At 38.2% G+C, this 14,746-nt stretch overlaps 1 pseudogene; it reads right to left on the reverse strand.

Annotated features, from left to right (window-relative positions):
- Positions 1–12,711: 12,711 nt before the first annotated feature.
- Positions 12,712–13,065, reverse strand: LOC131834586 (small ribosomal subunit protein uS10-like; annotated as a pseudogene).
- Between the last annotated feature and the right edge of the window lie 1,681 nt (positions 13,066–14,746).

Below are 14,746 nucleotides of genomic sequence, written 5' to 3' on the forward strand. Positions count from 1 at the left end.
GTACAGACTACAGACTGGTTAGAGATTGACTTAACTGGCTTAGGAATTTCACCAAAAGGATATGATGGCGAGAGACTGTGGCAAGGGGATTGATAGGGTATGTGGGAGACTAATTATGATGAATGATCTTGGAATCTCAGCCTGATAAGGGGGAGTGGAGAACATGAGACAAGTGAAAGCAGTGAAAAAAAAAAAAAAGATAAAATTAATGGATTAGAAGTTATGGTAGATCAAAGGACTGTTGAGGAGGAAGCAAGGAATGGGATGGAAAGACAGAAATGGTCAGTGAATAGGATCCTAGAAATTGAGATTATGATGGTGAGGGGTCCAGTGACTGTTCATGACAGGGGATGATGTGTTATTTGCTGAGGTAGTGTATGAGGTAAGATACTAAGCAGGTACTATAGTCTTCTAGAAATGAAGTGAGATTGGATGGCCTGGAAATTTGTAGATGACGGCATCCAAGTGGGGTATATTAGTTTCAGATTGTTTCTGTAAAGAATTACCATTTACAGTTCTGGAAGTCAGAATTTCAAAATCACTTTCATTACCCTAATGTTAAGGTGTCAACAAGGCTGGTTATTTTTGGAGGCTTTGAGCAAAAAGATCTGTTTCCTGTCTTTTTAAGCTTATGGTGGCTTCCTTCATTCCTTGGCTTGTGTCCCCTTCCATCTTTAAAGCACATCACTCAATTCTCTGCTTTTATTGTCCTACTACTTTCTCCTCATCTTTTGTCAAATCTCTCTCTGCTTTCCTCTTATAAAGACACTTATATTTAGGGTGTTCTTGACCTGGTTAATCCAGGATCCTCTTCCAATATCAAGATCCTGGACTTAATCACATCTTTGCCATGTAAAGTAACATTCATAGGTTCTAGGAATTAAGACTGAGATGTTTTTGGGGCCAGTATTTAGCCCACTACATGATGGTGTAGGCTGATCAAATGAGCTTCACAAGAGATTGGAGGTTTAGTAGAAAAGAAACTTAATAGTCTGTAAGCAGCAAGGAGGACACCCATTTCTATCTCACTTAGGGTAAGGAGAGAAAACAGACTCCACTAAGAGGGATTGAGGAGAAGTAGAAGTATAAGCGAATAGTCAAATTTCCACTAGATCAAAAAGATGGAAGGAACTTTCAGAAAGTTAGATTAAAGATGGAAGAGATTTTGCCAATAATCTACTTTGAGCTCTGAGCATAAGGGAAGTATTTGAGAAGAGAGAATGTATGAGATTTGTAGATATACTCAACTTTCTGAGGTTATAAAATGTTGTTGAAAAATCCAAACCCAATCTGACATATTTTCCCCTTACTGATCATTTAGATTTTGTCTGAATGTTTTTTTTTTTTTCTCCATATCTTTAAAGTTCAACAGTACTTTACTACATATGAGTTGGTGTTGACTACTCTGGGTTATACTTCACAAGGGGTTGATGTCCTATTCAATATGGTATTTTATCTAGGAGAAAGAATTGTTTACATTGCACTTTAAATTTTTAATTTTTAATTGCTATGTTTTTCTTCTTTAGCTATTTCAATTATATCTAAGCTTTCTTTGTATGTCTTCTATATCTTTCACTTGAAAAACCTTTGTATCTTTATTTCTATTTCATTATAGTCACCTTTTCATCTTCTTTCCTCTATTTCTACTTTGTTTTATATTGCTATATTCTTGTATTTCTTCAAATTTAGTCTTTATTTCTATTTTTTTTTCATTTTCTTTTTATTTATTCATGTTAGTTTTTAAAAAAATGTGTACTCTCCTTGAGGTGCCTGGGTGGCTCAGTCAGCTAAGTGTCTTCCTTCAGCTCAGGTCTTGATCTCAATGTCCTGGGATTAAACTCTGCTTGCTTCTCCCTCTCCCTCTGCAGTGCCTCCTACCTGGGTTCTCTCTCTCACACTCTCCCGCTCTCAAATAAATAAATAATTTAAAAAAACACTTAAAAAATTGCTACACTCTTTTCACTCTCTCCATATTGACTCTGGAAGCCTGTCTTTGCTTTTTTTTTTTTTTTTTTTTTTGATCTTGAAGGATGTGTTTGTTTCCAATGTTATGAAATTTCATGATGGCAAGCCTCTGAATGAATCTAATTTTTTAAAGATTTCATTTATTGATTTGACAGAGGGAGAGAGAGAGATCATAAGTGGGCAGAGAGGCAGGCAGAGAGAGAGGGAGAAGCAGGCTCCCTGCTGAGCAGAGAGCCTGATGTGGGGCATGCCCAAGCCAAAGGCAAAGGCTTTAACCGACTGAGCCACCGAGATGCCCCTGAATGAATCTATTTTTATACTTCACTGGGCACTTTATGAACTCTCTCAAACTGGGCACTCATGTCTTTCTGTACATTGAAAATCTCTTGAGTAATTTAATTGATGTTTCCCCCTCTATTTTCTTCAGTTCTTTCTGGAATGTCTATTATTTGGATATTGAGTTTAGTGAAAGTTCTATTTTTTTTTTTAAGATTTTATTTATTTATTTGACAGACAGAGATCACAAGTAGGCAGAGACAGGCAGAAAGAGAGGAGGAAGCAGGCATTCCACTGAGCAGAGAGCCCGATGTGGGGCTCGATCCCAGGACTCCGGGATTATGACCGGAGTTGAAGGCAGCGGCTTTAACCCACTGAGCCACCCAGGTGCCCCGAAAGTTCTATTTTTTTTTTAAGATTTTATTTATTTATTTGAGAGAGAGGAGGTGAGAGAGAGCATGAGCGAGGAGAAGGTCAGAGGGAGAAGCAGAGTCCCCGTGAAGCTGGGAGCCCAATGTGTGACTCGATCCTGGGACTCCAGGATCATGACCTGAGCCGAAAGCAGTCGTCCAACCAACTGAGCCACCCAGGCATCCCAGTTCTATTTTTTTTTTTTTTTAAGTTTTAATTTTTAAAAATTTTTTCAGTGTACCAGAATTCATTGTTTATGCACCACAGCCATTGCTCCATGCAATACATGCCCTCCATAATAGCCACCACCAGGCTCACCCAACCTCCCACCCCCTGCCCCTTCCAAACCCTCAGATTGTTTTTCAGAGTCCATAGACTCTGAACTGGTTCGTCTTCCCCTCCAATTTTCCCCAACTCCCTTCTTCTCTCCATCTCCCCATGTTCTCCATGTTAATTCTCATGCTCCACAAATAAGTGAAACCATATAATAATTGAATCTCTCTGCTTGACTTATTTCACTCAGCATAATCTCTTCCAGTCTTGTCCATGTTGCTACAGAAGTTGGGTATTCATCCTTTCTTATGGAGGCATAATACTCCATAGTGTATATGGACCACATCTTTCTTATCCATTTGTCCATTGAAAGGCATCTTGGTTCTTTCCGCAGTTTGGAGACTGTGGCCATTGCTGCTATGAACATTGGGATACAGATGGCCCTTCTTTTCACTACATCTGTATCTTTGGGGTAAATACCCAGGAGTGCAATTGCAGTAGTGCAGTCGGGTAGCTCCATTTTTAATTTCTTAAGGAATCGCCACATTGTTTTCCAAAGTGGCTATACCAACTTGTATTCCCACCAACAGTGTAAGAGGGTTCCCCTTTCTCCACATCCTCTCCGACACACGTTGTTTACTGTTTTGTTAATTTTGGCCACTGTAATTGGTGTAAGGTGGTATCTCGATGTGGTTTTGATTTGAATCTCCCTGATAGCTAGTGATGATGAACATTTTTTCATGTGTCTGATAGCCATTTGTAGTCTTCATTGGAGAAGTGTCTGTTCATGTCTTCTTCCCATTTTTGACATGATTATCTGTTCTGTATGTGTTGAGTTTGAGAAGTTCTTTATAGATCCTAGATATCAACCTTTTGTGTGTACTGTCATTTGCAAATATCTTCTCTCATTCTGTGGGTGCCTCTTTGTTTTGTTGACTGTTTCCTTTGCTGTGCAGAAGCTTTTGATCTTGATGAAGTCCCAAAAGTTCATCTTCGCTTTTGTTTCTTTTGCCTTTGTAGACATATCTTGAAAGAAGTTGCTGTGGCTGATATCGAAGAGGTTACTGCCTATGTTCTCCTCCAGGATTCTGATGGGTTCCTGTCTCATATTGAGGTCTTTTATCCATTTTGAGTTTATCTTTGTGTATGGTGTAAGAGAATGGTCAAGTTTCATTCTTCTACATATAGCTGTACAATATATGTACAGCACCATTTCTTGAAGAGACTGTCTTTTTTCCACTGTATATTTTTTCCTGTTTTGTTGAAGATTATTTGACCATAGAGTTGAGGGCCCATATCTGGGCTCTCTACTCTGTTCAACTGGTCTATGTCTCTGTTTTTATGCCAGTACCATGCTGTCTTGGTAATCACAGCTTTGTAGTAAAGCTTGAAATCAGGCAACGTGATTTATTTTTCTTTTTCAACGTTTCCTTAGTAATTTGGGGTCTCTTCTGATTCTATACAAATTTTAAGATTGTTTGCTCCAACTCTTTGAAAAATGCCAGTGGAATTTTTATTGGAATGGCATTGAAAGTATAGATTGCTGGGGCACCTGGGTGGCTCAGTGGGTTAAAGCCTCTGCCTTCAGCTCAGATCATGATCTCAGGGTCCTGGGATCAAGCCCTGCATCAGGCTTTCTGTTCAGCAGGGAGCCTACTTCCCTTCCTCTCTCACTGCCTGCCTCTCTGCCTACTTGTGATCTCTGTCTGTCAAATAAATAAATAAAATATTAAAAAAAAAAGAAAGTATAGTTTGCTCTGGGCAGTATAGACATTTTAACAATGTTTATTTTTCTGATCCATGAGCATGGAATGATCTTCCATCTTTTTGTGTCTTCTTCAATTTCTTTCATGAGTGTTCTGTAGTTCCTTGAGTACAGTTCCTTTACCTCTTTGGTTAGGTTTATTCCCAGGTATCTTATGGTTCTTGGTGCTATAGTAAATGGAATCGATTCTCTAATTTCCCTTTCTATATTTTCATTGTTAGTTTATAAGAAAGCAACTGATTTCCGTACATTGACTTTGTATCCTACCACATTACTGAATTGCTGTATGAGTTCTAGTAGTTTGGGAGTGGAGTCTTTTGGGTTTTTCATATAAAGTGTCATGTCATCTGCAAAGAGAGAGAGGTTTGACTTCTTCATTGTCAATCTGAATACCTTTTATTTCTCTTTGTTGTCTGATTGCTGCTGCTAGGACTTCTAATACTATGTTGAACAAGAGTGGTGAGAGTGAGCATCCTTGTCGTGTTCCTGATCTCAACGGGAAGGCTGCAAGCTTTCTCCCATTGAGGATGATATTTGCTGTGGGTTTTTCATAGATAGAATTTATGAAGTTGAGAAATGTTCCCTCTATCCCTATACTTTGAAGCATTTTAATCAGGGATGGATATTGGATTTTGTCAAATGCTTTTTCTGCATCAACTGAGAGGGCCATGTGGTTCTTCTATCTTCTCTTATTGATTTGTTCTATCACATTAATTGATTTGCAAATGTTGAACCATCCTTGAAACCCAGGGATAAATCCCACCTGGTCATGGTGGATACTCCTTTTAATGTGCTGTTGGATCCTATTAGCTAGGATTTTCTTGAGAATCTTGGCATCCATATCATCAGGGATATTGGTCTGAAATTCTCCTTTTTGGTGGGGTCTTTGCCTGGTTTGGGGATCACAGTAATGCTGGCTTCATAAAAAGAGTCTGGAAGTTTTCCTTCTGCTTCAATTTTTTAAAACAGTTTCAGGAGAATAGGTGTTATTTTTTCTTTGAAAGTTTGGTAGAATTCCTCAGGGAATCTGTCAGGTCCTAGGCTCTTGTTTTTTGGGAAGTTTTTGATCACTGCTTCAAGCTCATTACTAGATATTGGTCTATTCAGGTTGTCAATTTCTTGCTTGTTCAATTTTGGAAGTTTATAGTTTTCCAGGAATGCATCCATTTCATCTAGGTTGCTTAACTTATTGGCATGTAACTGTCGATAATAATTTCTGATGATTGTTTCTATTTCCTTGGTGTTAGTTGTGATCTCTCCCTTTTCATTCATAATTTTATTAATTTGGGTCCTCTTTTCTTTTGGATTAGTTTGGCCAATGGTTTATTGCTCTTATTGATTCTTTAAGAAGAAACCAGCTTCTAGTTTCCTTGATGCGTTCTACTATATCTCTAGTTTCTATCTCATTGATCTCTGCTCTAATCTCGATTATTTCCCATTTTGTGTGGGGAGTTGGATTAATTTGTTATTGATTCTCCAGTTCTTTAAGGTGAAGAGGCAGCTGGTGTATTCTGGATTTTTCAGTTTTTTTGAGGGAGGCTTGGATGACTATGTATTTCCCCCTTAGGACCGTCTTTGCTGTATCCCATAGGTTTTGGACCTAAGTGTCTTCATTCACATTGGTTCCATGAATTGTTTAAGTTCTTCTTTGATTTCCTGATTGATCCAAGCATTCTTAAGCAAGGTGGTCTTTAGCTTCCATGTGTTTGAATTCCTTCCAAAATTTTCCTTGTGGTTGAGCTCCAGTTTCAAAGCATATTGATCTGAGAATATACAGGGAATAATCTTAATCTTCTGGTATCTGTGGAGCCCTGATTTATGACCCAGTATGTGGTCTATTCTGGAGAAAGTTCCATGTATGCTCAAGAAGAATGAGTATTCTGTTGTTTCAAGGTAGAATGTTCTGTATATATCTATGGGGTCCATCTGGTCCAATGCATCATTCATTGGTCTTGTTTCTTTATTTTCTGCTTGGATTATCTGTCTATTACTGAGAGTGGCATGTTAAGATCTCCTACTATTTATGTATTCATATCAATGTGACTCTTTTCCTTGATTAACAGTTTTCTTATGTAATTGGCTGCTCCCATATTGGGGGCATAAATATTTACAGTTGTTAGATCTTCTTGGTGTATAGTCCCTTTAAGAATTATGTAGTGTCCTTCTGTATCTCTGGCTACAGTCTTTAGTTTAAAATCTAATTTGTCTGATATGAGAATCACTACTCCCGCCTTCTTTTGAGACCCATTGGCATGAAGGATGCTTCTCCATCCCTTCACTTTCGGTCTGGATGTATCCTTGGGTTAAAAATGGGTCTCTTGTAGACAACATATGGATGGGTCATGTTGTTTTATCCAATCTGCAACCCTGTGTTATTTTATGGGTGCATTTAGGCCATTCACGTTGAGAGTGATTACTGAGAAATATGTTTTTATTGACATCGTGTTACCTGTGAAGTCTTTGTTTCTATAATTGTCTCCATATAGTTCTGTTCAACGATATTCTTGGGTTTTTTCCTCTTTTATAGAACTCCCCTTAATATTTCTTGCAGTGCCGACTTGGTGGTCACATACTCTTTTAAACCTTGCCAGTCTTGGAAGCTCTTTATCTTTCCATCCATTTTGAATGTCAGTCTTGCAGGATAAAGTATTCTTGGCTGCATGTTCTTCTTATTTAGTTCCATGAATACATCTTGCCAGCACTCTCTGGCTTGCCAGGTTCCTGTGGGCAGGTCTGACATTATTCTGATGGGCTTTCCTCTGTACGTAAGGAATTTCTTCCCTCTAGCTGCTTTCAAGAGCTTTTGTCTAAAATTATGATTCATCATTTTTACAATCAGGTGTCTCAAGGTCTTTCTAGACTCTATGATCTTGGGGGGTGACCTTTCTGCCTCTAGTACATGAACACTGGTTCCATTCACCAGATTGGGAAAATTTTCATGGAGAATTTGTTTAACTATATCTTCTAGTTTTCTTTCTTTCTCCTCCCCCTCGGGGATTCCAACAATTCTGACATTGGGACGTTTCATGGAGTCATTTATTTCCCCAGTATTGTTTTCATAGTTTCTATGCTGTTTTTTCCAGGTTTCCTCCTGATCCTTTTTCTCTATCTGTTTGTCCTCCAGATCACTAATTCTATCTTCTGCCTCAGTTACCTAGCTTTTAGAGAATTTAGATTAGATTGGACCTCATTGAGAGCATTGTTAAATCATCCGTGGTGGCTTTCACTTCTGCCATAATCAATTCCATTTTGTCATCAAAAGCTTTCTCTGACCTAGCTGTTGCCTGGATAATTATTAGCCTGAATTCCCTTTCCAACATACTGTTTATGTCCATATCCAAAAGCTCTGATGGAGAGGGCTCCACAGTCTCCGAATTTTTCTTCTGTTGGGCATTCCTCCTCCTACTCATTTTGGTGAGAGATGGCTGAATGGATATGTAGCTGAATGTATCAACCATGGTGCAGGCAAGGTGCACCCTGGAATGCTTCTGAGCAATCAAGAGTCCCCATCAAAAAGAAAGAAAAAAGAAAAAGAGAGAGAGAGAGACAGACAGAAAAAAAAAAGAAAAAAAAAAAAAGAAAGATAAAATAAAAGAGAAGGCCCAGACCAAATGGGCCCCAAAGGTAAGATTTATAAAGTATACAAACAAAAACAGACAGACAAAAAGACTGACAAAAGTAGATGACAAGAGAAAAAAAAATGTCAAAATGAACCCCACGTATAAGATTTATATACTACTAGAACAAAAAAAAAAAAAATACACAGAAACACTGACAGAAGAAAAAGATGGGAGGGTGGTTATAAATTCTCAGTGTGGGCAAGGAAGGTTATTTTGATTCTTCCTAAATGTATCTTGATATTTTTGTTAAAGGACTCAACTTTCCTCAGATAAAGGGGGATTAAAACTGGTTTACATATAGGGGTAGCATTCATTGGGGAAAGGGGATTACCTTGAAGCTTATCTCTATATGAATATTTAAAAAAATAAAAAAATTTAAAAAATAGAAAAGCAAAATAAAAACACTGGTGTTTATATATCAAGAAAGTTCAGGTTAAAAGGTTATTATGGAATTTGATGTACTGAACATCTCACTGTGATGGTTAATAGGTTAAAAAGTTATATATATATATATATATATATATATATAGAGAGAGAGAGAGAGAGAGAACACCAGAATAGTGGGAACAAATTAAAAGTTAAAAATTGTATCTATGAAGTAGTGGTGGTTATCCTCTTGTTGTTTTGTTTGTTTGTTTTTTGGGCTGGCTTTCTGGGGGAGGGGCCTGCCCTGTGGTTTTTTCAGGGAGTCTTGCTAGAGTTGAGTCCTCTTGTCCCCATCAAGGGGCTGGGCTCTGAGGAAACTAATTTTTCAGGCTTTTGTTCTCTGGAGGTTTTATTATTTGTTTGTTAATTTGTTTTCTCTCCTCTTGGCAGCTTTTGGTGGTTCTTTGGAGGTTTAGAGGAAAGCAAACTGCACCCAGACCTCCATCTCAGAGAGAAGCCTCAGTCTGTTCCCCTCTGTGTGCTCCAGAGCACACAAATTATCCCCTCTGCCGCTGGCAGAGACATCCCCAGTCACAGTCTCTGGAACTTTCCTGTACACAAAACCACAAGATATACTGCCCGCAGCTGTTTGGGCAGGTCCATACAGCCAGAGAGGTCCCAAACAGAGATAGCACACTGAGATTTTCACGCTGGCCCAGGCTGGGAGTGTTCAGACTCTCTGGGTCCTAGACAGTGACAGCTAGCGCCTGCAGGAACCTCTCTGGGTTGGGGGGGGGGTGCTACTCAGACTCTGGTCACACGACATGCATGCCAAGTGCAAAAGGCTGTGGTTCTGCTGGCTGGCTGGCGTCCACAGCAGGCTCCCTCACCCTCATGGGCGCTGCCACCCGGATGCTCTCAGGTGCATCGGCAGCCTAGACCTGGCTTCTTCACGGTGCTTTCTGGTTCCCTGCTAGCAGTGGCCATCCTGGGTCCGTGGGCTTAAGTCTCTGTCCCTAACCGCCCAATTCCACCAATTTTCCCTTAAGATTTTTTGCTCTTTTTGAGTGCTTTCAACCAGATTCCAAGTTAATGCTGGTCACCAATTACAGGGCACTCTCGTATTGGGGTATTACTTTCCAATGGGTTGCTTCTGGTGGCTCCCTCCCCCTTTTGTTTATCTTCTAATATCAGTCCATTGTTGCCACTCCACTTTACCTGTCCACTGGCATCTTCTGCCCCCCTATAGATCCAGAAGTGTATAATTCTAATCTCAGGCTGATTTAATGAGTGATCAGAATTCTTTGGTAGGTAATCACTTCACTTTAGGATATAGACTGAAACCACACCTCCTACTTTTCTGCCATCTTGTCTCCTCCTCCCGCCTTCTACTATTTTTTACTTAATTCTCCTATTTTCCATTTTCTTATTTTTTTGGCATACTTTCTAGAAATTATTTTCAATTCTTTCTTCCAAACTGCCCACTGAGTTTTTCATGTCTGTTCTATTTGTAAACCTGAGAGCTATTGCTTTTTGTCTTCTGAGGGTTTTTTAAAAAAATATATATATATATATATATATATATATATATATATGGCATACTGTACTGGCTCATGGATGCAATAACTTATTTCTCTAAGGTTATTAATGATAGTGAATACTTATTACCTTTTTTAAAGTTTTCTTCTTTTTATGTAGTTATTTTTTTCTTTTATTCCAGAATGTTTCTTTCCTGTTTTACTTGGTTTCTCTTTGATTTTATAGGCTTTCTTAAAATGTCGGGCAATCCTTGGTTGAAAGCTCATATTTAAAAGTAGAGCAAGTTAAAAGTTGATGAGAAGTTCAGAGTGTATGAATGGGGCTTATCAATTTTGAACTTTGTCATGGGATATTTGTTTAGGAAATCCTTGATATCTATATCATAGATTGTTTCTCCTGAAAGAGTGCTCAAAGATTTAGCCAGAGTGCTCAAAGATTTAGTCTATTTATTTGCCTTGTGATATATATGTAGCTGTCTTAGTGGCAGAGTGAAAAAATAGGATGGAGCTTTCTATATTAATATATGCATTTTTACTTTATTCCACTGTATGTGCGGTCTCTCCTGGGGCAGGAGATTTCGGTACTATCTCAAAAAATATATGTCCCCTAAAATGCAAATAAAAACACAGTGGGAATCACTACATACCCATGAGGATGGCTAAATGAAAAAGACAGGTAGCAAGTTTTTGTGAGGATGTGAAGTTGGAAATTTTATGCATTGCTAGTGGAGATGTAAATAGTGTAGCTACTTTGGAAAGCAATCTGCCAGTTCCTTAAAAGAGTAAACATACAGTTACCATATGTCACAGACATTCTACTCCTAGGTATATACCCGAGGGAAATAAAAACATATGTCTGCACAAAACTTGTACACAAACTTGTTCATAGTAGTTTTATTTATGATATATAGAAAAGTATAAACAACTCAAATATCCATCAGTGGAAAAACAGGTAAGCAAAATGTGATATATATATATACATACAATGGAGTACTATTTGACAATACAAAGAAATGAAATACTGTCACATGCTCTAACATAGATGACCTTAAAACCATTAGACCAAGTAAAAGAAGCTTTATAAAAGGGCACATACAGGGCACCTGGGTGGCTCAGTGGGTTAAAGCCTCTACCTTCAGCTCAGGTCATGATCCCACAGTCCTGGGCTGGAGCCCTGCATTGGGCTCTCTGCTCAGCAGGGAGCCTGCTTTCTCCTCTCTCTCTGCCTGCCTCTCTGCCTACTTGTGATCTCTGTCACATGAATAAATAAAATCTTTTTTAAAAAAAGAGCACATATGAGATTTAATCAATTTATACTAAATGCCCATAATAGATAAATCCATAGAGATAAAGTTTTAATGAATTTTAATTAATTAATTAGATTTTAATTGATTTAAAATTTAATGTATTTTAATTAATTTGATTAGTGCCTTCTTAGAGCTGGAAAGAAGGGAGATTGGAGGGTAATAGCTAATGGGTATGGAGTTTTCTTTTTGGGGTAATGAGAACGTTCTAAAATTGATTGTGATGATGGTTGCACAACTCTATGAATATATTATAAACCATTGTATTATGCTATAAGTGGGTACATTTTATGGTATATGAATTATATCTCAATAAAGCTGTCAAAAATACAGCTCTCTGCTAGTGTAAGAGAGAAATGGTAACCTACAGTCTTTGGAACAGAGAAGGAGATCTAAGTCTTAAAGCTATTTAGGCAAGTTTTCAACAAATTGTTATACTTTTAGTGGTCATTTAATCAATTTCCAAAAGTATTACTCTGCCAATTACTTAGGCATTTAGGTCTCCATGTTTAAGTGAGATTGCTTCTTAAACTTTTTATACTATGGGTTTAAGATTCACCTTTCTCAATGTACTAAGTTAGTTACCATTTTTCCATTTGCCTTCCAGCTTTTAAAATGGTTGCTGTTTTCTTCTCTCATTCTGTTTTAGTGGGTTTATATCTTTTTTTGTTTGTTTGTTTGTTTGTTTTTTTAAAGATTTTATTTATTTATTTGACAGAGAGAGATGACAAGCAGGCAGAGAGGCAGGCAGAGAGAGAGGAGGAAGCAGGCTCCCTGCTGAGCAGAGAGCCTGATGCAGGGCTCCATCCCAGGACTCTGAGATCATGACCTGAACCGAAGGCAGCGGCTTAACCCACTGAGCCACCCAGGCGCCACCTGTTTGTTTGTTTTTAAATGGAAATAGCAATATGTATTTTTTAAAGATTTTTAAAAAATTTTTATTTATTTGACAGATAGAGATCACAGGTAGGCAGAGAGGCAGGAAGAGAGGGAGGAGGAAGCAGGCTCACTGCTGAGCAGAGAACCGAATTTAAGGCTTGATCCCACGACCCTGAGATCATGATGGGAGCCAAAGGCACAGGCTTTAACCCACTGAGCCACCCAGGCACCCTATAGTGGGTTTATATCTTAAGAGACTTTCATTGAAAAAATTTTTTTTTTTTAACAATTGATAATTTGTTAAAAGGGCTGATTTAAACATCTGCAGTGGTGACTTCATTCTTGACTCCTGTCTCAATACTGATCAATGGAATCTATTTAAGAATATCAGAAAGACCATGCAAATCAATGAGTCACTTATGGATCCTCACCTGAAAACGATCCCAAGTCTTGGAAACTTCACCACATTTTTTTTCTTGTAGTGATAGTCACAGTTTTGGTAAGCATCTGAACTAGTCCTTTCACTTTGAAATTTTCCCCTTTGTGCCTCTGATCAAGTCAGCATACACCTCCAAAGATTTTACTTTGGGGATGGTTACAGTAATTCTAATTCAGTGCGTCACCACCTCTGGTTCCATGGGTGTTTTCCCAGTGTCTTTAAAAGCCATGATTTCGGGGCGCCTGGGTGGCTCAGTGAGTTAAGCCTGCCTTCAGCTCAGGTCATGATCCCAGTTTCCTGGGATTGAGCCCCGCATCAGGCTGTCTGCTCCCTCTCTCTCTGCCTGCCTCTCTGCCTATTTGTGATCTCTGTCTGTCAAATAAATAAATCTTTAAAAAAAAAAAAAGCCATGGTTTCCTGATTGTCTTGTACCTTGGCTGCAGCAAGAATGAACAGCTGTGAGTCAGCTCCCAGAGCTCCCCTGAACCTGCGACTGTGTCTTCCTCAAAGAGCTTAAGAGTCTTTCATTGAAGTTTTAATCAAGTTTTAGGAGGAAGTAAAAATAATGCACATGTTTATTCAGGAAGCTTTATCTGGAAGTCAGTGGGTTACATTTGCTTACTTTGTAAAATTCATATCAGAAGGAGGTTTAAATTCTTAAGATCCAACTGCTTTTTTTTTTTTTTTTAAGATTTTATTTATTTATTTGACAGAGATTACAAGTAGGCAGAGAGGCAGGCAGAGAGAGAGGAGGAAGCAGGCTCACTGCTGAGCAGAGAACCGAATGTAAGCCTTGATCCCAGGACCCTGAGATCATGACGGGAGCCAAAGGCAGAGGCTTTAACCCACTGAGCCACCCAGGTGCCCCGATCCAACTGCTTTTAAATCTGGAAATATTATGAGATATGTTCAATTGTCATGAGTGGCACTGGTAGTTTACAAGTAATTGGCTAGACAAGATAGCTTAGTGGGATTCTTTTGTCCTGGTGTCCCACAGTGGTCAATTTCTCACCCTGTCCTTCCTGGATTTCTTCTCTCCACCTGAAATATCTTTCTTTTTGATCTTCTATCATTTCCAGTGCTAGTTATCCAAATTCCCAACACTTCCTTGAAGCCTTCTTTACCCTTTCCCTTACATGCTGATCTGATTTCTTGCTTTTCTAAATTTCTTAGCTTTTGGAATCACAACCACATGGTTTAACATTTCTTACATTTCTTATATCTCAGTTGGATGTTTCTTTCTTCCTATAAAACCAAGTAGAATGTTGTATACATAAGAGGCACACTCTTATGTATACAAGATACAACAAATATTGCATCATTCATTGATAGATTGAAATTGCTCACGAGGTTAATTAGAGAAACACAGAAACTTAAAAAATTCCAGATGATTACATTGTTGTGGTGAATTTGGTCAAGTACCCATAATAATAAGGTAAGATCATATGTATGTGGTCTATAAAAAATAACAATAATGAGAATAATAAATATTTTTTAAAGAGTTCTGAGTTTAATTAACGGATTCCATAAGGAAACATTTTAGATATGTTGTTATTAACATCCATCTTTCACAAAGCAGCTATAAGCACCACAATATTTTTTTTACAAGACTAGGACTCAAAATGCTGGTTTATGAAAGTAAGTTTATTATAGATAATAACTCCACTTGGCACCCTCTTCCCTATTGTTCAGGAATATTTCCTCCAGAAACCACCTGATTAAATGCTTGATATTGTGCTTATAAAAGCAGTTCTCTTTCTGGACCATGCAGAGATTATGTTATATACTGAACCATGAAATTTTATTTGTAATCCTAATATACATAAAACTAAACTTTAGGCTTTTCTGGGCATGGGCTTCATTTGGTTCAGGATAATTATTTCTCCATGATACAGATGTACAGATCCTGT

Source organism: Mustela lutreola, chromosome 6, assembly GCF_030435805.1.
Source record: "Mustela lutreola isolate mMusLut2 chromosome 6, mMusLut2.pri, whole genome shotgun sequence".
Lineage (NCBI taxonomy): Eukaryota > Metazoa > Chordata > Mammalia > Carnivora > Mustelidae > Mustela > Mustela lutreola.